We start from the raw sequence: 27,529 nt of genomic DNA on the forward strand, positions 1-27,529 counted from the left end.
TATTGCAGCTCAATTAACAATAGACTTGGAATCAACCCAAACTCCCATCAACTGAAGACTGGATAAAGAAATTATGGGATATGTACACCATAGATTACTGCACAGCAGTAAGAAAAGAGAGGAGAGGAGAGGAGAGGAGAGGAGAGGAGAGGAGAGGAGAGAGAGGAGAGGAGAGGAGAGGAGAGGAGAGGAGAGGAGAGGGGAGGGGAGGAGAGGAGAGGGGAGGGGAGGGGAGGGGAGGGGAGGGGAGAGGAAAGGAGAAGAGAAGAGAAGAGAAGAGAAGAGAAGAGAAGAGAAGAGAAGAGAAGAGAAGAGAAGAGAAGAGAAATATAGTAGTTTGCAACAAAATGGGTGAAACTGGAAAACATCATTCTTAGTGAAATAAACAAGTCCCAAAAAGACAAACACCATACGTTCTCTCTGACCTGTGATAACTAATTGAGTACCTAAAAGGTAATCTATAGAAGTGAAATTGATACTTTGAAAAGAGAATCAATGACTTTCAATAGCCCTTGTTTTGACTGTTGAAGAACATTTTTTTTCTGTACTATTTTTTGAACTCTTTATTTAACATAGAAGTAATCATATGTATATAAAGTTAATTAGGGGTCAGTGCTGTGACATAGAAGGTAAAGCCACCGCATGCAGTGCTGGCATCCCATATAGAAGCCCATTCGAGTCCTAGCAGCTCCACTTCTGATCCAGCTCTCTGATATGGCCTGGGAAAGCAATAGAAGATGGCCCAGGTTCTTGGGCCCCTGTACCCCCCTGGGAGACCTGGAAGAGGCTCCTGGCTCCAGGCTTCGGATTGGCCTAGCTCTGACCATTGCAGTTAATTAGGGAGTGAACCAATGGAAAGAAGACCTCTCTCTCTCTCTCTCTCTCTCTGCCTCTCCTTCTGTCTGTGTAATTCTGACATACCAAAAAAATAAATAAATCTTTAAAAAATAGAACTTAGTAAAATAAGTAAGACTGAAAATAGGAGAGGGAGAAGGAAGAGGGATGAGAGAGTGGGTGCAAGAGCAGGTATGGTGGAAAAATCACCATGTTTCTAAAGTTGTAATTATGAAATGTATGAAGTTTGTATTCCTTAAATAAAATGTTTTGGAGGAAAAACATCGCTATTATCAAAAAGATGAAGGAATAAGATACTTGGAAAAATATAAAATAGTATTCTAATGAATTGTTGGTTTGGGTTTATATATATATATATGTATATTTCTATAAAAATACGCTAACGTAAAAAATATCAATGCATTAGCAAAAAAAGTATTTTGCTTCCTCAGTCTCCTTACATCCCCTTATTAATTGTATAATTAGTTTTTCAATTGTATAATTAGTTTATAAATTATATTAAAATTTACTCTGTTATGATTAATCATTTTCATCAAAAAATTAAGATTTTTAACCTGGGTGGCAGCAGATGAGACTCCAGTAGTTTGCCCTTGTCATTCACTGAGAGACCTGAGTTCAATTTCCAGCTCCTAACTTCAATCTACCCCAGCACTGACTTTATAGGCACTATAGGAGTGAACCAGTGAATGTGAGAACTCTGTATCTCTTCCATTCAAATATTAAAAAAAAAGAAATTAAATTACAAAAGACAAAATATTCCTTATGAGATAAAAGAATGAAAAGACAAACTACACACTGTGAGAAAATATATATGGACTCATATCCAGAATATCTAAAGAGTCGTTAGAGTAGGGCCAATGCTGTGGCGTAGTGGGTAAATCCACCACAGCTGGTATCCGATATGAATACAGGTTCCATCCCAGGCTACTCCAATTCTGAGCCAGCTCTCTGCAAATGGCCTGTGAAAGCAGTGGAAGATGGGAAACGCCTGGCTCCTGGCTTCAGATCGGCCCAGCTCCAGTCTTTGCCTCTATTTGGGTGGACTAGTGGATGGAAGACCTTTTTCTGTGTTTCTCCACTCTCTTTCTGTAACTCTGCCTCTAATATAAACAAATTAATCTTTAAAAAAAAACCATTGGAGGATGGCCAAGTACCTAGGTCCCTACACTCATGTGGAAGACCTGGAAGAAGCTCCTTACTCCTGCTTTCTGTCTGGCTCAGCCCTAGCTATTTTGGTCATTTGGGAAATGAACCAGCAAATGGAATCTCTCTCTCTCTCTCTCTCTCTTTCTTTGTCTCTTCCTCTCTCTCTCTCTGTGATAGTGTCTTTCAAATAAATAAAAAATATTTTTAAAAAAGAATTATTAGAGCTCTATAATATGAAACAAGCACTACAGTAAAAAGTAGGAAAATAATTTAAATATATTTGTCTATGGAAGGAATATCTTTGACAAATAAGGAAAAGAAAATAAATTTGAATCCATTGGGCATTATAAAGTGAAAAATGAGAGGAGATAACACAAAATAAACATAGAATCGCTAACATAAAAAAAGACACTATCAAAGTTGGCATGAAAAGTGGAAGAGATGGAACTGTCATTCATTATTAGTGAAAATGGAAATCAGTGCAACTTTGGAAAGCAGGATGGGAGGGAAAGGTGATTGGCCTAGCAATTAAGATGCTAGTTAGGATGCCTAAGTCCTTCATCACTGTATCTGGGTTCCACCCCCGGCTCTGTCCAACTCCTGTTTCCAGCTTCTCGTTAACACAGAACCTGGGAGTCAGCAGTGATGGCGCAATTGACTGTGTTCCTGTCACCCACATGGAAGGCCTGGATTGTGTTCCTGGTCTCCAGCTTTAGCTTAGCCCAGCTACAGTCATTGTGGTCATCTGAAGAGTAAACCAGAGGATGGAAGCTTGTGTTCTCTCACTCTCTCCCTCTCTGTCTCTCTGTCTAATTTTAGAAATTAAAAGAAAGTAGAAAAAAATTTCTTTTTAAAATGTTTATTTTCACTTCTTGAAAGACAGAGAAAGAGAGAGAGAGAGAGAGAGAGAGATCTTCTATCTGCTGCTTCACACCTCAAATGCCCACAGGAGTCAGGGCTGTGCCAAGCAAAGCCAGGATCCAGGAATCCCATCTGGCTTTCCCACTTGGGTGTCAGGGGTCCCAGCACTTCAGTAATCACCTGCTGCCTCCCAGCATGCATTAGCAGGAAGCTGGTTTGGAAGCGCACATTCCTGGACTTGATCACTCCAACATGGGCTATACATGTCTGAAGTAGCACCTTACACTGCTGCACCACAGGTCCATTCCAGTAACTTATTAAAAAGTAAATATACACCTATCATATTGTTCAGCATTGTACCCCAAGTGTACCTTAAAAACACAAAAATATAACCACAAAAAAATTGTATATAGTTGTCAATAGCTGTTTTGTTTATAATAGTCCTCAAATGGAGCTAACTAAAATGCTCTTTGGCATTTTAATTTATAAACAAATTGTGGCCTGTGACTACAATGGAATATGCTCAGCAATTAAATAATGAACTACTAAGGACACATGCTAAAACACTGTTGAATCTCAAAATAACTAAGCCTAGTCAAAGAAGTCAGAACAAATACAACAACAACAACAAAAAAGATAAAGGAGTACAGAATAAAGATTCTGTTTGTATAGAATCCTAGAAACTGGAAACAAATTATTGTGATAGAACAGGTCAGTGCTTTTCTGGGGCAAGAGCCAGGAGTGGGAAGGAGGGGTTCCAAGCAGGAGGAACCATTTGAACCATTCCAAGCAGTAGGTGATAGATATATCATTATCTTGGTTGTTAAGATGTTTTCATAAGTATAAAAATTTATGTACAGCATATCACATGTTAATTGTTCCGCAATAAAGCCATTTAAAACATAGAAAATGTGAATGAATGTGCATATTTGAGATAGAGACAATGTTCTCATTTTCGAGAACTTTCTCTCTTTATTCCATTAGAGTTGATTGAGTGCATTCGCCTTCTTCATCCTGTGGCATCCATGAAACACTGACAGATGCATGTCATCATTCCCATCCTTGAGACACAGGGATATGTTCAGATAGGCCAACCAATGTTCTGAGAGTCAGTTGTCTATTAGCATCAATTCTGTGATTAGAATTTGTTAATTTTCTTTGCATAACCCATTTGCTAAGTACATTTCTGCATAACAAGCGTTGTCTTTGACCCTGGGAACAATGGAAAGACCAAATTACACACTACCATGAACCTTCCTTTCCTATGGAGGTGCGATTGTTACTGTTTGTAGAAGAAAGGACACATAGTCCAAGATAAAGCAGAGCTATTCCACCATTTTCCAAAATTACTAGATGCTTCAGTGTTACGAGTATAAAGATCTTTGATATTATTCCTTCCTTAAGGGCAATTCTCCTGGATAATCCATAGCTTCCTGTATTATGCTATCAGAACTCATTGGCCTAGATTTAAGACATTCTTAAGGGAATTCTCTCTGGCCAGAGGTGAGTGTTGTCTAAAATCTTTTCCTTTGTTTGTTTCTTAGGGTATATTTTATTTTTCAATTATTTCTTTTCATCTTTATAAACACAGAAGTCCTAATTGGAATCATAACATCTGGATAGTAGACAGGTGGCTAGTAGACAGCCCATTGACCATCACTGGTTACACTGAACACAGCAGTTCCACTTTAGTCATCTTCCATAGAATTGTCTAGGTAAGTTGGTACTAAATACTTAGAGAATGGCTTGAGTCAATGTATTCTTTTTGTCTGATGATTAATTTATCTGCTAATATTTATTTAATTTCTGCAAGCCAACATCAAGAGAGAAAATTTTTCTTAAATGTGTTTAGATACAGTGTTAGTTTTCATGGCATTGTGAGGATAAAAAGTAATAGTCTAAACTAAGTATGTTTATACATGTGAAGGCTTCAAATGGGAAGACAAGTAAAGAGGAATCAAAAAACAAATTATATTTTTACCAAATGGGTTTGACTAATATGTAACTTCTGGGTATCCAGTTCTTAAGCCTACATTTTTTAGGAGCTACTTTCCATTAAATCCATTCATACTGAAAGATTTTCTTCATATATCCTTGCATCATTAGGACTTCCTCTTCAGTGAACAGACAGAAAATTTTCCTTGCAGATCTTGGTATCTATTTTGTATTTCTATGCTTTAAAAAAAGATTTATATATTTATTTTGAAAATCAGAGTTACAGAAAATGAAAGGGAGATACAGAGAGAAAGAGAGAGAGGACTCCCATCTGGTGTTTCACTCCCCTGATAACAGCAGAAGCCAGTGTTGAACCCCATCAAAGCCAGGAGCTTCATCTGGTCTCCCATGTCAGTGGAAGGGGCCCAGACATTTGAACCCTCTTCTGTTGCATCCCCAAGTACATTAGCAGGGAGCTGGATTGGAAGTGAAGCACTTGGGACAGGAATTGGAACCCACATGGGACACCAACATCACAAGCAACAGCTTTACCTGCTACCTCACAAAGCCAGCCCTGAATTTCTGTACTCTTTTCACTTTGAAGAAATAAGGGACTGAAAATTTAATAGTAAACACTAAATAACTGAAACAGACAAGAATAGCAAGACAGAGTTCATGAGGATAATTAAAGAACAAAATTTCCCTGTATGGATGATGCACAATGTCATTGAAGAAGGGGCTTGGGAACAAGAAAAAAATGAGAACCCAGTCATGTGCATGCTGCAGCATTAATTTAAAGTATCCCTGGGGAAATGATTTTAATAACCACTGCCTTTGCCACTTTTATTTGGGTGCTTTTCTGTGCACTGTGCTATTTCTAGGTTACAGGACTTTTTAAAGTTTTATTTTAAATCACCACAGAATTAATAAAACAAGCATATGTACCCTCAAGTGAAGACACTCTTACTGCATCTGCTAAATTTTCTTAGTTTAATTTTTGTTTTTCCTGTAGAAAATTACATTTTAGATATCTCTAGAGCAACCAAAAGTATGGTAAAAACATATAATATCCAAGAAATATAATAATGAATTTACTTTTAAAGTAGAGTAATTAGTAATGTGGTAAATCTATGGTGTCATATTGATGGGAATACATACCTAGAAAATTTAATGGAGCTTGTAAAAAGGCTTAGTAATGACAATATTGGGAGAAGTTTAAATCATGCACTGTCTTCACATGGAAGATGTATGCTGAGAAGGAATACTATTCTACCCTTTATGCAAGTGATTAGTTGGCCCCATATTAGGAAAAAAAATGCAACAATTCATCAAGGAATTGAGTGACCTAATGAAAAATTATACTATGTTGTAAGTGTCAAGGTTAGTTAGAGTGAACTTCCTAAGATATGTTCTGAAGAACATACATGGAGAATTACATTGAACATAATTTACCTATTTCACAATATTAATAATATACAGAATAATACCTGCTTAGCTAAGGGTAATGATCCGGAATTGAAGCCATTTTGGTAGCAAAAGGAAATGAATTTTAGCTTAGGGATTTCAGACAACCATAAATTTTTGGAAGCAATTAACAGTGTATATGAGAAGGTTGCAAACTGAGTTTCACTTCTGAAGAGGTTAAGCTGATTAGGTAAAAGGTTAAAACTGGAGAACCATTGCCTGTGATTAATGTAAAATATTCCAAGAAGGACATTGTGAAATTTTCATAAAAATAAACTACTTAATAACAAAGATCATCAAGGAATTACCAAACCAAGTTGAAAATAGAGTAACAGTTAATGGAGAAAAGTGTATAATAGACAAATTTTTGTAGAATTTTAAAGAGTTGAGGGAATATTATATATATATTCTTTAGTGTACTTCAATGAAATTCAATCAATTTGTTTCATAATAGGGAAATTAAAAAATGAACTTTGAATACACGATATCATTTAGAATTTATTAGCACCTCCACTAAATATCATCTTTCATAAAGTGTTTCTTGATATCATTAATAAAGCCAAGAATTGCTAACATAGTACAGTGAGTAATCATAAAGAGAGAAGTTAAATTATAATTTTAACTAAATGAAGTGTGTTGGAATTTCTTATAAAGTAAAAAATTCATTCAGTAACTTTTAATGAAGAGCATAGTTTTCTGTGTTTGGTTAATACCAGTTATATAAAATCAGGTTCCTACTCACTGCTTTCTTTAATGTCCTTGCAGTTCTATACCACCCAAGTACACATGTCTATTATTACAGATAAGACCAAAGTGAAAAGTGGGAATGACATTGTTAATTGTAGCAAGGAGGTAACAACAAACAAGTGATTACAGGATTAAATATTTCTATATTGTAACATTTATACAATCACTGGAAATCAATACAAAGAAATGAACAGAATATTAGCAAAAGAATACTGTGTGACTGATGGCCAAAGAGATAAACCTAAAATTGCTGAGATTTCTAGGATTCCTCCAGTATAGCATAATATAGCTCATTAGAATGAAATGATCAATTTTTCCATAGTATAATATTATTCCAGAATAAGAAGTATTCTAATATGGCTACATCTCAGGATACATTATGAGTCTTTTTAGACATTTTAGTTAATTGAAATACATTAAATATCATTAAAATAATTACTATTCCAATATAAATAAGATAACTAGTTTATAAGATTTTAAAGAGTTAAAAATCATGTAAAGACAATATTCAAAATTGTGTTTTGTTATCCTTTGCAAAATTTAGATATTTCTATTTTTTCTCTTTAACAAATCACTGTGCTAAAGTATTAAAAATCCCATTCTTACAAATAGAACTTGTGCTTTCTTTTATTAATGGATTTATTTTTTCATACTATTTAGCCAAAGTTTATATCTCTTTAAAATATACTTTTAAAAATATTGTGCTGTGAAATAGTTTTGATTTCTTTACAAATATATTTGGTAGTGGAAATGAAACAAATGATTATGTTTTACCTTATGCTGGCCACAATGTGGTCAAATGTGTATTCCTCAGGATAAATACATGAAATTCCATTGAATGTGTTATGGGTTGAATGTGTTGTGTTTTTTTGTTTGTTTGTTTTTTATCCCTTTTCTTCTTTTTTTCTTCCAATTTTATTTACTGATTTTATACTTAATTCTTAGTACAAGACATCATTTAAGAATGAGGTAGAGTGAAAAATACTGTTGAATCAGCAGAGATAATTTGAACCTCTACAATGAAATTTAAAACAGCAACATCAAACTCTACAGGCTGTCTCTTCTGTGTAATGTCAGTAAATATTGAGCTAAAGAAGCCACAGTATCCTTTCTTAAATAGTTATTTATTTAATTCTATAGGTTTTGGTTGCTTTTCAAAATTTGATTAAAGAAGCACCATGTCTACAAACAAGAGTTTAACGCATGTATTTAATCAAGAGTATCTGTGAGACATGAATCTTTAAAAAATAAAAAAAGACATTTATTTATTTATTTATTTATTTGAAAGAGTCCCAGAAAGGGAGAGATCTTCCATCTTCTGGTTCACTCCCATGATGGCTGTAAGGGAGGGCCAAACCAAAGGCAGGAACCAGGATCTTCAGGTGGGTCTCCCAATGGGTAGCAGGGATCCTAGCATTTGAACCATCTTCAACTGCTTTTCCCAGGCCATTAGCAGGAAGCCAGACTGGAAGTGGAGCAGCCGGTACACCAGTCAGGACCCATAGGGCATGCTGGCTTTGCAGACAGAAATTTTACTTGCTATGCCACAATGGTGGCCTGCAAACATGAATCTTTATTTTGTATATTCATGAAGCTAACATCTGCCCAAATGTTCTTAAAATGATTAAACAACATGGCTAAGTGATACTACATGCCTTACCCAGTCCCTTTCACTAGTTTCCCTCTAATCCATAATAAACTTCCAATATTTATCACCAACTTAATAAAAGGAGAAAGCAATGGAGATGAATATACAGGAAAATTAGTAAGGACATGCAGAACAAAAGGTTCTGGATTTTCCCTGTCCATTTGAGATCACTCTATATTGTCTTTTTCTCTCAGTCTCTTTTTTTATTGACTCTTAAATTATTATTTGTTTTTTATTTATTTGAAAACCAGATTGACAGTGATAGAGACATCTTCCATCTGATGATTCTCTCCCCAAATTCCCACAACAGCCAAGGCTGGGCCATGTGGAAGCCACAAGCCAAGAACTTCATCTAAATCACCCATGTGGGTGGCAGACATTCAAATACTTCCTCCTAGGGTGCATATCAGCAGGAAGCAGGATCAGAAGTGGAGGTGATTGGGACTCAGGTACAGCAAGTGGTAGCTTAATTGGCTATTCCACTTTATTAAATAACTTTTTTCACATACTCTTTGGAGTTCTTCCATGAAAATAAACATCAACAGTCTGTAAATAAGTAAGAGTTATTCTAAAAATATCAATTATAAAATAAGATAATAACTCAGCTTTTTAAATAAAGTATGTAGACAATTCAATGTTTATATTTGGAAATTTTTTAATTATCATCAGTCCTATTCATTACATTTCAAAAGTAAAATACATAATAAGTTAAACTAACATTTATTTACTCATATTCATAGAAGAATAACAAATCGTCTACTCACAGTTCCTGGCCATTGTTGTAAGCCCATCTGTACCTGTGAACACATACACAAGTCCCTACCCAAACTGCATCACAGTTCCTGCATCATTATTTCTTTTTAGTAACTCTGAAAATTCAATATAGAAATGGCCACAATTTTAACAATCATAAGTTAGTATTTTCCCTCCCTAATATGGTCATATTGCTACATTATAATATCTGCAAGCTGTTCTGATTATTGCCAAGAAACATACAAAGGATTAGCTACATCAAAAGAAATGAATGACTAGATTTTTATCCACTTATATGAATATATTCGCAAATATTGACAATGCTAGTGTTTATTATGCACATGGAAATAGCTATCAAATTAATTCATTTACCAAAACAGTAAGGACCAGGAAAAATTGGCATCTATTTGATAGATTGAGAACTTCCCTCTGAAAATATCATGTATGTTTTAAATCATTTTGACATTTCACATATGGACAGACATCTTCTGGCTATATATATGGCACTGTCAAACACTTCTCTCTCAATCCATGTCATATAGCACATGGTTCAGGATGTGAGGCCATTCTAGTATCTTTTGGTGATGGTTGAGAGGAGACTTCACAAAAAATGTTTACTTTGACAGTGGTTGGACTATATAGAGAAGAGGAATTGTGAAGAGATATAGAGTAAAACAAAGCTTGACGTTCTCCTGAGGAAGGATCCAGGTTAGTTATTCTCAGATAAACCAGTAGCAAGATCTCTGAGGCCATGCAACATTTTGGCAAAAGAAGTCTTTGTAACTAATCTTCCAGATAGATAAAATGTCCACTCCCAATACTCAGCTTCACATTTTCAACTCAAAGATCATGTAAAGCTTGAGATTAAAAGAGATGAATACTGAATTTACAACCAAGACAGACTAGAAGCAAGTTCTGTGGAAGCACAAGCTCACACTGTAAATTCACAAAATCACCATTTGATGTCCCTCCACTCCTAGCTTCTCTGATATTTGTAGATATAAGAAATAGAAAGATTACTGGCACACTTAAGACTTGGTTTTCCTATGATGATGAAAAAGTGTTTCTGTGTGTTTGACTAGATACATTCTTCACTTTGTTACCATATGTGCAACATGGTCAGATGGTTAATGAGTTTTCAGGGCTGAAATGCATCTGGTCCAACTTTAAACTTATGGTTTATAATACTTCACCGGAAAGCATGTAATTAATCTTTCAGTGGATAATCTACCATAACTCCTAAACTCATTAAGAATGCATATTCTTTATAACAAGATTTAAAAATTAAGTTCTATATAGGTTAAGAGAGGGAAAAGACCTCCCCACTGATAGAAGAGTAGTAATCTCACAGATAGAATGGAGCCCTCCCTCCCCTTCCGCTTCCACATTCTTTTGATGGGTATATGCCCCTTCATTGGGTGTGCACTTTCAAATTATCATTCCCTTAAGGAAAAGGGCAGTCTCTTATTCATGCTTGAACTCTGAGCATCTGCTAAGGAGGAAAGCATAAGAGGTGTTTACTGATCAAAATATTATGGAACTTAATTCAGAGACTCTACCTTGTAATATGTGAATTTACACAACATGTGGGCTAATAAACAAACCAAGTATATATTCATATACAACAGTATGTGTCAACACATTACACACGATAAACTGAGGAATAGAAATATTAAAAAAGATATAGGGTCAGATGATAATTAAATTTTTTGGTGGTTGTTCAAAAAAAGCAAATTTGATGCGAAAGCTCACGTTGCTAGCATTATGATGAATGAGTCATGAAACAGTTCCTTATGTGGAGGGAACCAGATTTCCTTAAACTGTCTCATCTTCCTAGTCACACTGGTTTCTAAAATTTATTATAATTATAAATAATCATGAATAATACATTTGTGATAAATTAAAATTATAATTCATTTTCTAGTAAAACTCACACAAGTTGTGTTAAAGAATCAAATGATACATACCTTGTTTTGCTCAAAATGCAAGATTTTTTTGTAAAGTACAATAATTATCTCTACCAATAGCATTTTAAATGTCGCAAATGTCTTCATATCTTTGGCAGCATTGTGGTATCAAGGAATACTTTCTCTAAAATTTTGATATTGATTAGAATAATGTTTCCATTTACATATTCATATTTTATGTTGAACATGTTCACATTTACTTACTGCTTTTGTAATTGTTTTAATTTTATATTCCTGCTATTTAAAATATATATCTATCCATGTTTTAGTATATCTGACATTAATCTGTATAATCTAACTTATTAAAAATGACACTGAGTCTTTATTTTACTGGCTGTGAATTTACTTGTGTCTTTTCTTTTTTTCTTTTTTAACTTAAAGACTGTTAAATAATGTTCAGTTTTTTCAAATCAAGTCTCTTTTCCTTAAATAATTCTATTTTTAAGCTCGAAATATTTTAAATACTAGATCTTTGACAATTCATTATTTTTCTATTTTAACTACTTTTCTATATTTAAGTCTTTCATCTAACAGGAATATATTTCAGTTTGTTGAAGCAAATAATCCCTCTTTGCTTTAAAACACATCTTGAAATTATTTTTACACTTTTTACCAGAACGTTGCCTATCACAACACCTTGTACAGCATCTGTGACATAAAACATCCTCAACAATAGTTATGTAATTGAATATGATTATTTTTAAATATTTATTATTTATTTATTTGAAAGGTAGGGTTACAAAGAGACAGAAAGAGAAAGGGAGAGCCAAAGAGGGAGAAAAAGAGAAATCTTCCATCTACTGGTCCACTCCCATAATGATCTCAACAGCTGAGGCTGGGCCAGGCTGAAGCCAGGAGCCCAGAAATTCATGTGGATTTCCCATGTGGGGGCCGGGAAATAAAGTATTTCAGCCAAGTCCACTGCTTTTACAAGCACGATTAGCACAGAGCTGGATGGGAAGTGTAGGAGTCAAGATCTGAACCAGCACTTGTATGGGATGCCGACATGGCAGGTGGCATCTTAACCTCCTGCATCGCAAGGATGGCACTTTGAATTGGATTAATGTCTGGAACATTCAGATCACAAATAAAAATATATTTATTAGATTATTTGCTAGTTTCTTCATATATCCTATCAGCGAACATGCACTGAAAACCACCTTTGTGTGAGTCACAGTGACAATTATCCAAGAGGGAACTTGCTATTAAGAATGAATTTGGTACTGGACTTCTGGCACTGTGGGTTATGCCACTACTTTAGATGCCCACATCCCATACTGGAGCTCTGGGTCCAGGCCTGGCTGCTCTGCTTCTTATCTAAATTCTGGTGAGGCAGCTAGGAAAGCAGCAGGAGGTGGCATAAGTACTGGGTAGCCTGCCATCCATGAGGGAGACCTGGATGGATTTCCCGGCTTTTGCCTAGCTCAGACTTGGCTGCTGCAGCCATTTAATGAGTGAACCAGCTGATGGAAGATCTCTCCTCTCCTCTCCTCTCCTCTCCTCTCCTCTCCTCTCCTCTCCTCTCCTCTCCTCTCCTCTCCTCTCCTCTCCTCTCCTCTCCTCTCCTCTCCTCTCCTCCCCTCCCCTCCCCTCTCCTCTCCTCTCCTCTCCTCCTCTCCCCTCCCCTGCTTTCCCCTCCCCTCCACTCCCCTCCCTTCTCCTCTCCTCTCCTTCTGCTTTTCAAATAAGTGAATAAATCCTTAAAAAAGAAAGAACTTGTTTTGAGGACTTCAAAGCATATGGAGACCTGAATCTATATAATCTTCCTGAGTGAGCATTTTTAAGTGAATTGATTGAATAATTACAGCATAGCTAGGAATTTATAAAAAAGAAAACAATTTAAATTATTTAAGAGCTATTATTATAGATTTAGACTCAACTGAGGGGGCCAGCATTGTGGCATAGCGAGCAGGTAAAGGTCACTTGCAGTGCTGGTATCCTATATGGGCGCCAGTTTGAGTCCTGGCTGTTCCTCTTCCGATCCAGCTCTCTGCTATGACCTGGGAAGGCAGTAGAAGATCAGAGCCTAAGTGCTTGGGCCCCTGCACCTGCATGGGAGACCCGGAAGAAGCTCCTGGCTTCTGGCTTCAGATCGGTGCAGCTCGGCTGTTATGGCCATTTGGGGAATGAACCAGCGGATGGAAGACCTTTCTCTCTGCCTCTCCTCTCACTGTCTGTTACTCTACCTCTCAAATAAATAAATAAAAATCCTAAAAAATAAAAATAAAAATAAAAATATACTCAATTGAGGGAACTGAGCCAGTTATTTCAGTGCTGCTGGACACATCTAAACTTTTTTTATTTTTTATTACTGTATTGAATCATCAAACATGAAATATTAAAATACGTACAATCCTTTATTAATAATCCTTGTTATTTACATCATTGTCATTATTGCCTTCATCGATATCATTATACTGCATTAATTGCCTTAATAGCTTGTGAGTTTCCACAGTGTTTTTTAGCCATTCAGCAAATAAAAAGAGTGACAGCAGAAAGTGGTATAAACTCCCTTATCTGTTCCAGTGCAGTGAGTTGTCAAAGACTTCAGTATCTCTTTTTAGTTATTAATGCAAAAGGTTGTTTACTTGAACAGTTAGTTTCATCCTTCTGTCCTTTTGAGGACTTCAGTCTTGCACATAGCTAACTAGTTCTAAACAAATGCTAATGGGATTCAACTATGTTTCTGGAAAGTCAATCTGTGTAAACATTCTCAAGGTTTTCAATCAAAATTGAAGAGATAATGCACTGTAGACACTTTGAATCAGTTGCCCTGAAATCAAGAACTGTTTAAAGAATGTCTGCTATCTTTGGTCTGAACAGTAGGCTATAGTATTCAGAGAGCAGCAGGGGGTTATGATGGGGGAAAAACTCTATCTCAGAGGGTTATTTTGTGGCCAATAATGATTATTTAGATTATTACTCTCAATTTGCTGGTTTTCTGTTTCTATTCCATTGAAGCAGTTCTGATCTGTGTGCTTAACCTTCTCAGGGTTCCAAGACTCATTTTTTATGTGCTCCTTAAAATGAGAGTATCTTTGAAGTGGGATATCACTCAAATCTTAGCTTCCAGTTTTACTAAGGTATAATTAGCAAAACAAATCTGTATACTTAAGTTACACAGCATGATGTTTTGATCTACACATACACTGTGAGTTACAAAAATCAAGCTCTTTAACATAACCCATTACTTCACACAGGGACACTTTTTTCTGTTTGTATGGTGAGAACATTTACAACCTTAACAAATTTTAGGTATGATGGTTAATTTTAGGTGTTATCTTGACTCAAGGAACACGTGAGAAAAAAACCCTGAAAAGCATTATTTTGGGTCTATCTGTAAGGGTAATTACATCAAATTTGTGAGTTTGGGTGGGATAGTGGGGAAAAAAATATCCTAAATGGGGTCAGGTGCCATCCAGTTGGCTAGGGTTCCCAACATAACAAATGTTGAAGGTGTAGCGGTATCTCCCCTGAAATCTGGAACTCGGCTCATCTCTTGCCATGGACTTCAGAACTCTAGGCTTACAGCCATTTGGATTCCAGGAATGATACCAGTATCAACTTTCAAGACACTTAGACTCCCCCAACCCAATCTAATTAAGATTTATGCCATGGCTCAATAGGCTAATCCTCCACCTGCGGCGCCGTCACACAGTCACACAGGGTTCTAGTCCCGGTCGGGGCACCGGATTCTGTCCCGGTTGCCCCTCTTCCAGGCCAGCTCTCTGCTGTAGCTAGAGAGTGCAGTGGAGGATGGCCCAGGTCCTTGGGCCCTGCACCCGCATGGGAGACTGGGAGAAGCACCTGGCTCCTGACTTTGGATCAACGTGGTGTGCCAGCCACTGCGCGCCAGCAGCAGATGCCATTGGGGGGTGAACCGACAGAAAAGGAAGATCTTTCTCTCTGTCTCTCTCTCTCTCTCTCTCATTGTCCACTTTGCCTGTCCAAAAAAAAAAAGAGTTACACCATCAGTTTACCGATTCTGAATCTGTTAAGATGTTAAGAGTATAAGTATCTTAATTTTTATTCCTGGTTCTTGCCCCCCATGAAGATAAGAATTCAAAGCAGAGGCATAAATCAATGTACAAGCGAGAGCAGGACATATTTAAAAGTGAGTGAATAAACATTCACATGAGAGTGTGGTCCACTCCACACAAAGACACCCGTCATGAGTGGGCCAGAAAGTTGTTCATAAGGAGAGAATGTGGGAGGGTGTTAGAGAAGCACTCATATGCAAGATCCAGAAGCCAAAACATAAGGACACTTCCACATGTATCAGTCCCTTTGATGAGGTAGGGGGTGGTGCCCTAATTGAATCTACAAAGGGGATAGAGTTGAGTATGTTGAGACTTTCTGGGAGTTTCGTGGTGCCTCCAGGTGCATCTTAACTTCCATTTGGCCATGATGGTTTCACCTCCTCCCACGTGCATCATGGAGAATTGAACATATTTAATTGATAGGTAAAGGTGTAGAGTCATAATACAGCACTATACAAACATTTTTTTTAAAAAAAGGATCTAGTTCAACTGTTCTTACCTAACCTTCCTACCTAGTTCACCCATATCAAAACTTTGAAATTTGGATTGAGGCCTCTGAATTCCTCCAATCTGCAGATGAACTGTTTTGGTACTTCTCAACTGCCCTAATTATGTTAACTCCTTAATAACTCCCCTCCCATATATCCATATATGTGTCTTATTGCCTATGATATTGCAAGTTTACAGTCAAGTATATATCAAAGTATGATTAACTATAATCACTATGCAGTACGTCTCCAGAAGTTATTCACATTGTAGAATTAAAATTTTATATTCTTCAGCCAATATTGCCCCCATTTCTCCCACCACTCCCACCTCCATTCCTTGTCAATCACCATTTTACTCTGTTTCAATGAGACAAGCTATTAGATTACACAAATAAGTGATATCATGTGTATTTATCTGTGTCTGATTTATTTCAAATAAAATAAAGTCATTGAGCTTCACCCATATTGTCACAAAGGACACTGTTACTTTTATTCTTAAGGCTGTAAAATATTCCATTACATAAATAGCTTTGTTTTTGATACAAATATAAAATCTAAAACAAAAACAATAGAAGTCATGAATAGGACTACAGCTAATATAGAAACTTATTTTGTAATTAAAACATTAGCAGTATATAAAAGATTAATTGAATTTATTCACACAGGATGTAATTGTTTACATATAAAATTATGTGGGATTTGTAAAATGACTACTTAACTAATAAATGGAGTATTCCTAGTTCCTGTAATGCAGGGTCAGAACTCAAAAATCAATAAAATTTGCACATATTGACAAGTAACTTAAAGTGAAATAAAAATACTATTAAAGTGACATGCAAACCCAAAAAATTCTTAGAGAGAAACTCTCCAAAATATGTGTAAGATTTACTCAATAGGTACAAAAATATCTATTGATACTTAAATACATTAAAATAGGTACTATGTTTGTGGATTGGAAAGACTCAGCGCTGTTATAAATCAAATTTCCCCAAATTGATCTATAGATTCAACCTAATGCATTTAAATTCCAAGCATATTTCATTTCAGAGAAATTTACAAGCATATATTATAATATATATGGAACTATAATTATTCTACAATAACCCAGGCTAATTTGCAAAAGAAGAGTAAAATGAGAATATTTATATTAGTTGATATCAAGACTTATCATAAATCTATAGTAATTAACAAGGAGCTTAATTGGTATTGGCATAGACCTGAATATTAGTAAGACAGAATAGAAAGTTGAGAAATAGACCCAAATATATATGGCAAATTGATTTGTGACAATGATGTCAAGTAAATTCAATTTGGAAATTATAGCCTTTATACACAAGGATCTGGAGCAACTGATAGCCTTAGGAGGGGAAATTATCTATGACAGTTACTTCAGTCCATACAGAAGAATTGAATAATAGTCCCAGGAGAAGTGAATACATGCAGCTACAGCAAGGTTTGTGAATGTTCAGTTGCCGCCTTATTCATAAAAACTTCAAGATGAAACAATACCAGTGTTCATCACCTGGCAAACAGGTAACAGTGGTGTGGCATATCCATGCAAAAGGGCAGCAAGCAATGTGCTTTAATAAGGACAAACCTCAGAAACAGTATGCCCTGAAAGAAACCAGACCAAAAAATAAAAAAAGCCACATAACACAATTTATGTAAAATTCATAGAAAAGGCAAATCAATAGGAACACAAAGCCTAGAGTTGGGGATTTGAGGAGAAATGTTTTACTATGGTGGAAAAGTATAACCCGCCATAGAGACAATGGTAGTACAGCCTTTACATTAAATACAGTCACACATGACTTAGTAAAGGGGATAGCACTCTGAGAAATATGAATTTAGGGAATTTCATTATTGTGGTTATAAGCATAGTGTGTACTTACATGAGCCTAGATGTTGTAGGTCAATCACAGTATGTGGGCTTGTGATGCAAAGACAGCCAACAAACAGAAGAATTCTATCCTACAACAGTAGGAGTGGGTGGAGGACACTTCAAAATGTAGAGTATAGAAAATACATAAACCAGTATATTGTACATAACTATATTGCTAAACTTTTATAGGGCTGGCAATGCAATAGATTTGCTTATATCAGCACTGTCATTAGCATGTAATTAATCTGTTGTATAATGATGTTAGGACAGCTATTACGTCATTAAGTCATAGAAATTTTTTCAGATCCATAATAATCTATGGAACCGCAGTCATACATGGGCTCTGTTGTTAACCAAAACACCATTATGTGGCCAGCAACTGTAAATACTTACAATGAGTTAACTTTAGAGTATTTAAAATCACACCTCTGTAAGTTTTATTATGAACAAAATTGACCATATAATCCAGCAATTGCACTACTTGGTATTTACCACTCAGATGACTAAATTTAGAATGATACACAGTATCTAGACCTTTTTTTTTTTTTTTTTTTTTTTTTTTTTTTGGACAGGCAGAGTTAGACAGTGAGAGAGAGACAGAGACAGAGAGAAAGGTCTTCCTTCCATTGGTTCACCCTCCAAATGGCTGCTAAGGCTGGCGCGCTGCACCGATCTGAAGCCAGGAACTAGGTGCTTCCTCCTGGTCTCCCATCCGGGTGCAGGGCCCAAGCACTTGGGCATCCTCCACTGCACTCCCGGGCCACAGCAGGGAGCTGGACTGGAAGATGAGCAACCGGGACAGAATCCGGCGCCCCGACCGGGACTAGAACCCTGTGTGCCGGGGCCGCAGATGGAGGATTAGCCTAGTGAGCCGCGGCGCTGGCCCTAGACTTTATAAGATTTATTTCTAATCTTGATATCTTTTATGCCCTTGACTCTCTTTTATGATGTAGTTTCCATTTCTATTTTCCTTTTGTCTTCTTCTGTTAGTTTCTAATCTATGCCTGGATGCATGCATTGTTTGAATTTTCAAAAAATTAGGGAGGTCTCTACAAGAGATCTTTTGGTCAATGAAATTATCTTTCATGACTTATACTCAAAACTCACTGAGCAAAACAGTCCACATGGCTCCAAATCACAATTGGGAGTTAACAAGTCCAATGCTAACTGTGCCAGCAGAATGTTGAGTGCAACATTAATGACTAGTACAATGAAGTTTGGGTGGGGGTCAGGAAGACTATGCAGTCTCCTTAGGTATTCTCTTACTTCTGTATACTGGAAATGTATTTCTCTTCTATTTTTGTTGTGCCTCAAAATATGAATATGATGTATAGAAATATGCTTTAAGTCACTGATCATTTGTATTTTGATTTGATTGTTACAAACATATTCCTTCCTAATACCTTTCATGTCTGTTGGAGCCCTCAGTTTTCCTAGGTATGGTTCATAAACCGTTGGAATGCCACCTTATCGTTATTTCTACCTCCACATCTTCTGTGCTGATATCCTATATTTTCAAACTCTGTCAGTAGAGAAAACAGCTTTCAAGTTCAGAAGATACTAAAGAAAGCACGGTAGGAAAGATCTGTGCTACAGTGCTTCCATTTTGAGAGCCCCATTTTCTGGTAAAGCTTCAGAAGATAGACATAATCTTCAACATTCTCTACCATTCGGTTCTATACCTCATTGTACCAGGCAGGAACACAATAACATTTGGTTTAGTTCAGGGATATTTCTCCTATTTTATTATTTTTATCATATCAAGAAAAAGGAGAGTTTAAAGAAAAAGCCAAGGAGTAAAACTTATTTTCCTGTATGTCAGAGAAAGATCCTATGCTCATTCCCCAACATTTTACTGGACATATCTTTTTCATGTAAATTTAAAATATTCTCTCAAAAACTAAAAAAAAAATAAAATAAAAAATAAAAAAGAAGGAGGGTGGGAGGGAGAGAAGGAGGAAGGCAATATTATTTTATTCTTAGACTTCTGTCTACAAATCATATTAAATCTGTTAAAAATAATTTAAAATTAAAAATGGAAAACAATGTTCACAGACTCAAAAAACTAAAGGATTTTGCTGCTGTTTATTAACTTCTTTCTTTCCCTTACACTCAGAGTTGTACTAATGTTTTTAGAATACTGGTGTCCATCCTTTTCTTTATTTTTCTGCTTCAGAATTCTTTTTTTTTTTTTTTTTGCTTTTTTGTAAAACTTTACCCCTTTCTCTCCAAATCTTCAACTTCCAACTCATTCCAATTACTATTATTAATAGAATTTTCTGCAGTGTTGTTCCTCGAGGCAGACACCACTCATTGTCCAAAACAAAGCTCATCTATGCATTTCTCTAAGTACTCTGACAACAAATCTTTTATAGAAAAATCTATCTTCACCTTATTTGGAAGTGGTGGAGGTGGGGGGGTAGATTTTCACATCCACAGGTCTACTCTCCCAATGCCTGCAAAAGCCAAGACTGTTGAAGCCAGGATCCCAGCTGAAACTCAATCTGGGTCTCACACATAAGTGGCGGACACCAAAGCATTTAGGCCGTCACCATCTTTCCCTACCCAGAAAGTTGTATTGGAAACAGAGGAGCAAAGCAGCTGAAAATCAAACCAGACATGCTGACATGGTGTGTGAGCTACCCAAGTGACAATTTTAATGCTGCACCACATGCTCACCCCACAAAAAACTTACTGAGTTAAATTTATAATACATGAGGCCAGTGTTGTGGTGTAGCATGCAAAGCTGCACCTGCAGTGCCGGCATCCCATATGGGTGCTGGTTCAATTCCCGGCTGCTCAACTTCTAATCCAGCTCTCTGCTATGGCCTGGGAAAGCAGTAGAAGATAGTCCAAGTCCTTGGACCCCTGTACCCACATGGGAGACCCAAAAGAAGCCCCTGGCTTCAAATTGGCTCAGTTCCAGCCATTGTAGCTATTTGGGGAGTGAACCAGCAGATGGAAGATCTTGCTCTCTCTCTGTCTCTGCCTCTGCCTCTCTGTAAATCTGCTTATCAAATAAATAAATAAATCTTTTTAAAAAGTAAATAAAATAAATGTACACTACACTGTATAGAAGCATACTGAACTAAATCTTAGAAAGCCTTACATATTTGGCTAAGAAATTCAGACTACAGATAGCATCTCTCTCCCTCTCTCTCTCTCTCTCTCTCACACACACACACACACACACACAAACACATGTACACATACACACACAGAATACTCACTAATGACTACAAGCTCCATCATCCGATAGCACAGATTTTCTGTTTACTTATGGTATTTTGAAATATGTTTCAATGTCTGTTTTCTATCTCCTTAAGGTCAAACACAATATATTTTCCTATAGTTTTTCTGGAAGAATCTAAATTAGAAAATGTTAATTAGTTAGTGATGGAAAAGAAATAAAACATTGATGTGCTATACTCAAAATTTTTAAAAACTTGACTAGAAAAGACAGAAAATGTATTCTTTACACATATTGTAATTTGTTTGTTGCTTAAATATCCCCCTTCCTTTTTATTTGCAGGCTATCCCAGAAGTTACTTATAATTATCCAATAATTATTTAAAAGTGTGCACTTATTTGCTATCCACCCATCACTGTTCCTCCGGAATTTGTGAATCAAGCATTTCATGCAGTCCTTCATGGTGAGGAAAATTTCTGCAAAGCTTTCCAATTTTTCTAAAAATTTCTAGCAGAGACCCATAGAATATCTCAGCTACAAAGTTGGAGTTCATTAGCACTAAAAACTAATTTCATTGCCTACAAGTAGAATTATCATTTTGTTTTTTAAATTATTACTGTATCACATATATAGTAAAAATACAATTTGGGCAGCAATGCTCATATTGTTCAATTAAATTTGATTCAATAGAGCCATTTAATAAGCACTTTTAACAATTTAAACTAGCAAAATTACCTATAAATAAAGCTTTTTATTCTGCTTTTATCATTAAAATGAAATAGCTAAGTCTTTCACTTAAAATTATTTTTTCTCATGTCTTGTTTTTTTGAAGGATTACTACAAATTCCTGGGATTTAAGATATTTATCTGTCACCAAGGTATTTATAATTTACGACTTTGAGAATCTGTGCTGCCATAGGTTTTTCATCATTAACAGAGAAATTTATTTTAAGACTGTACAACTTCTGATGTTTTTTAGACTTATTTTAAATAGGATATATCTTCAGAGCAATCTTATAAATAAAATAGCCTACATCAGAATATCAGCATTTTCATTCAACAATCAACAACTTGATCTCTGATATTTTTATTTTCTGAAATTAATGTTTTCTATTTCTATCAAAAATGAAAATACAGTAATAGGAATGGTATTATTTTATACAATCAACATTCAGAAATTATTATCTATTAAATGGTTAAATAGCTTGTATCTGGCATAAGAGAAAGTGGTTGATGTTGTAAAGAAACTTAACACACACAAAAATGATTCTCAATATTTTCAGTCTTGGCACACATAGAAAGAATAATCCTGTGCAGTTTACTGGGTCCACTGGGACTAAGGGCTCCAGATATTCAAATTCTAATCAACTACCTCAGAATTTCAAGGGATCAAGATCTGGTCAGTGTTACTACACATTCACAGCACAATGTTGAAAAGCCCTATACATGGGAAACAGGATAATAATGCACCAAAAGGAAGGAACAAGGTAGAGTGACAGAGTCCAAGGAGACAATTGTTATTACTATTTTTGATCCAGTTTTTACCAGTCAATTTTATTTAACAACTGCATTAGTAATTACTTTTCAAAAACAAATGCTCCAACATACTTAGGAAAATATTTTTCTCATTTTAAAAAGATAATTTGATGTATGTTTCATGTATTATTTAATCTCAAGTGAGATCTGAAGAACAGAATATTCACATAAACTGGCATACTTGTAAGAGACATCAGCAAGGGGATAGAATGGTAGTTTTATATTATCATCTCTCAAAAATGCATGGATTTCGATAACCACAATGGATGAACATATCTTTGTGAGATTCTGAGAGTGCAGTGAAGAAGTTCTAGGATACCACTAGCACAAAAATTTATAATAATAGATGCATTAAAGATAATAAAAGTATGTTTTCATTGTATCCTTATAACCCCTTCCCAAAGGAGCACAGCTCAATGACTAAAGACTTTGCTGTGTATTATTTCTCCCATAGTGGAAAGGGAGGGCCTAATAAGTGAGTTCCAGCTTCACCAACTCTGTGGATCATTGCCTAAGTGAGTGACATTAACATCACCTAACCCAGAATACTGAGGAGTCAACACAGCTTCTTATTTGAGAGAGACTGGGAGAAAGCGAATGAGGTGGCACTCATCAATCCAGGTTTGAAAATCAATAAAGGGCCATATTCCCTAGTTGCTAAATTGCAGACTCCATTGGAGAGCTTCTTACTGGTTGCTTGGGCATCCTTAACAGTCACATCCACCACAACTGTAACTGTATCCATAGGTCTGTACCCCTGTTTACCCTGGAAATGGCTCATGGACTTGTCTCATCAGCCAGCTTGACTCTGCAGAATTGAGAAAAAGCAAATAAACCAGCACCTTGGACAAAACAAACAAAATTCTCAGCACCGTGGCCTGCCTTTGTGGGAAAATGGAAGAGTTACAATATTAAAAACCCATCTCCACATTGCAAGAATGAATAAGAGGTTTGCAGTAGGTGCATCAGTAGAGAGAATCCGAGAGCTTCAAAATTATAGCCACTGACTGTCAAAGTTGTTTCTCTTCCACAGTCAGACAGTAAACACTAGATGAGGTGACCACTTTATTCAAACATGAAGACAATGCCAGACTCCAAAGAACATGAAAAATCCAAGAAACCTGACATCACCAAAGAAAAGTAATTATCCAGCAACCACTCCCAAAGAAATGGAAATATATCAAACATTGACCAAAAAAGGAAAAATAAGTTATGGCTCCTGGAGGTTGTAGAAGGAGAAGAGGGAGAGAGGAAGGGGCAAAAAGCTTATTTAAAGAAATGATGAGTGACAATTTTCCAAATCTTGGAAGAGATACGAACATCAATTTACATAAGGTTCATAAGTAAGTCCCCAGATGGATTAAACACAAAGAAATCTTACCTGAGACACACTGTAATCAAATTGTCAGAAGTCAAAGACAGAGAATTTTAAAATCAGGAAACCATGCTTGTCATAGACAAGGAAACCTCCACTGGATTATCAGCAGATTTGTCAGCAAAAGCCTTGAAGCTGAGGAAAAAAATAATATGATACTATCACAATGTTGAAAGAAAAAGAACCACCAATCAAAAAATATTTTACCAAGAAAAGCATCATTCAGAAATGAAGAGACTGTCCCTGGAGGGGTTATATCTCTAAGCTTCATACAGTAAAGGCTATAGAGGATTCTTCAAGCCAACATGAAATGATGCTAATTAGTAATAGAAAAGCATATTAAATTATAAATCAAATGGAGAAGATAAGTGCATATTAAAATTCAGAATATTTTAATATTGTACCTGTGGTATATAAATTACATTTCACTGTAGTACAAAGGTTAAGAGACAGACGTGTTAAAATAATTCTAACTACACTACGTTGTTAACAGATGCACAATATGAAAAGTAAATTGCAATATCAACAACAAATGTTGAGGGGGTAACAAATATGTAGAACTTTATAGAAGAAAGTTAAGTTGTAAGAAGATTAAGATATACTTCTGTAAGAGATTTTATGGAAGACTCATAATAACCAAAAAGAAAAAAATCAACAGGTACACAAAATAGAAAGGGGAAAGGATAGAAGCACAACACTGCAAAAATCATCAACTCCCAATGGAAGATAGTAGAAGACAGAGAAGGAAGCAAAGGGAACAAAAGAAACAATTAACAGCCAGCACTGCGGCTCAATAGGCTGATCCTCCTCCTTGCAGCGCCGGCACACAGGGTTCTAGTCCCGGTAGGGGCACGGGGTTCTGTCACGGTTGCCCCTCTTCCAGGCCAGCTCTCTGCTGTGGCCTAGGAGTGCAGTGGAGGATGACCCAAGTGCTTTGGCCCTGCACCCCATGGGAGACCAGGAGAAGCACCTGGCTCCTGCCATCAGATTAGCGCGGTGCACCGGCCACAGCATGCCGGCTGCGGTGGCCATTGGAGGGTGAACCAACAGCAAAAGGAAGACCTTTCTCTCTGTCTCTCTCTCTCACTGTCCACTCTTCCTGTCAAAAAAAAAAAAAAAAAAAAAAAAAAAAAAAAAAGAAAGAAACAATTAACAAGGGGCAGGTGCTGTGTGCAGCAGTTAAATTCTAACTTGAGATATCCATATCCCATATCTGAATGCCTGTGTGTCCAGACTATTTGGTTTCTGATTCATCTTCCTGCTAATGCATCCTGGAAAGCAGCAGGTGATGATTCAAATATTTTGGCCCATGCTACCCACGTGGGAGACCTAGTTGGAATTCTGGAACCTGGTTTTGGCCTGCCCTTGCACTGGCTGTTGAAAGCATTTGGAGAATGAAGTAGGGTATAGATCTCTCTTTTTCTCTCCTTTTCTTTCTGTTCTCTTTCTTTCTCTCCCCCTTTCAAGTAGATGAAAAAATACATTTTTCTTAAAAAAAAAATAAGAAAGAAAACAATGAGTAAAAAGACAATTGCAAGTCAATTCCAGAGTAAACAGATTAAATTATCCAATCAAAAGATTTGTGGTGGCTGAATGGATAGAAAGAAATAAGACACACCCATATGCTGCTTATAAGAAACTCACTTTAGTTTTAAGTATGGAAATAGGCTTAAAGTGAAGGGATGCAAAAAACTTGTTCCATGCAAATGAAAAGCTAAAAAGAGTAAGGTTCCTATAATTATTTCAACTGAAATAGATTAAGTGAAAAACACAAGAGAGATGTGAAAAATCATTATATAATGATCAAGGAGTCTAGAGGATGTAACAAATGTAAATATACTTTTCCTCAACATTGGAGCACATAATTATGTAAAATATATATTAACAGTTTAGAAGGGAGAAACAGATAGCAATAAATACTACAGGCCTTCACTATAACATTTTAATAATGGATACATCACCCAGAAGGAAAATAAACAAGGAAACGTTAGACTTGAACTACATTTTAGCCCAAGTGAATCTAATAGACATATATGAGGGAACTCCAAAATGTTTATGGAAAATGCATATATAGTAAAAAGTATGGAGGAGTTCAAAATGTTTTTGCACCAAAATAATTTTTTGTCTTTTAATTCTATTTTATATACTTTTGAAATTTGTGCAAGTTTAGTACAGATACAGTTTGTTTTTTTCAAAATATTTTACATATTTGAGAAATAGAATGAGGGAGTAGAGGACAGAGGAAAAATATTTATTGAAAGAGTTCCCATACATAGGTTCATTTCCTAAATGCCCCAACATGAAAGATTTGACAGGTTGATGACAGGAACTGGAAAGTCAATCTGGGTCTCCCAGGAGCTAAATCCATGTACTCTAACATGGGGAGCAGGCATCCTAACCTGTAAGCTCCCACCTGCTCCTGCCAATGACCTTTTTTTTTTTTTTTTTTTTTTTTTTTAGTTAAAGGAATGTATTAATACACTAGATTGTCAGGGTCACAGCAAATGCATGAAAATTACTGCAACACAATTGTCATTAATTCTCATGCTAACATGATATTATTACAAAGAAAACAGTTCCTAGGTACAATTCTTCCCTCTTTACTTCCTTCCTTCCTCTTTCTTTCTCTTTCTTTCTTTCTTTCTTTCTTTCTTTCTTTCTTTCTTTCTTTCTTTCCTTCCTTCCTTCCTTCTTTCTCTCTCTCTTTCTTTCTTTCTTTCTTTCTTTCTTTCTTTCTTTCTTTCTTTCTTTCTTTCTTTCTCCTTTTTTACTTAATTGATGTGAATAGTAATGAAAGAGAGTTGTAGGGAGAGGATGAGGAGAAGGGACAGAGAATGTGGGGAGAGACCCTAATTACTGGTTCACCCACCATATGCCCACAACAGTCTCTAGCTTTGCCCCAAGTTAAGCACTAAAAACTCAAACCTTTGTGGGAGCAGGAATGTAACAACTTCCGCCATTGCTCTGTCTCCCAATACCTGTACTAACAGGAAGCTAGAGTCAGGATCAAAGCTAGGTATGAAACTCAGGCACTGTGATGATGGGACATAGGCATTGTAACTGGCACCTTAACCATTAGTACAAATGCCTGCTTCCCAAATATTTCTACAGGATCCTTATACACAGAAAATTCCATCTAAGAGCAACAGAACCTACATTTTTTTTCAAGAACACTCAGAATATTAACTATGATAGGTTAGATATTAGGCTAGAAAATAATTATTAATAAGCTCACAAATATTGAAATCATTTCAAGTATCTTTTCTAATTTCAATAACTCTAGTTGGGAAAATTTATTTATTTATTTATTTGAAAGGCAGAGTTACAGATAGAGGACAAAGAGAGAGAGTGTTCTTCCACCCACTGGTTCACTCCCCAAATGGCCACAAAGGCAGGAGCTGGGCCAAATCAGGAGCGAGGAGCTTCTTCCAGGTTTCCCATGTGGGTGAAGGGGCTCCAGTACTTGGGCTGTCTGCTGCTTTCCCAGGTACATTATCAGGGAGTTGGATGAGAAGTGGAGAAGCTGGGACTCAAACAGGCACCTATATGGGATGCCAGCATCACAGGTAGCAGCTTTAGCCCTATAAGCCACAATGCAGGCCTGAGAATAAATACATCCATGAATAGCCAATGAAGAACTCA

The sequence above is a fragment of the Oryctolagus cuniculus genome, chromosome 3, assembly GCF_051225735.1.
Source record: "Oryctolagus cuniculus isolate XC-2025 breed Fujian yellow rabbit chromosome 3, ASM5122573v1, whole genome shotgun sequence".
NCBI lineage: Eukaryota > Metazoa > Chordata > Mammalia > Lagomorpha > Leporidae > Oryctolagus > Oryctolagus cuniculus.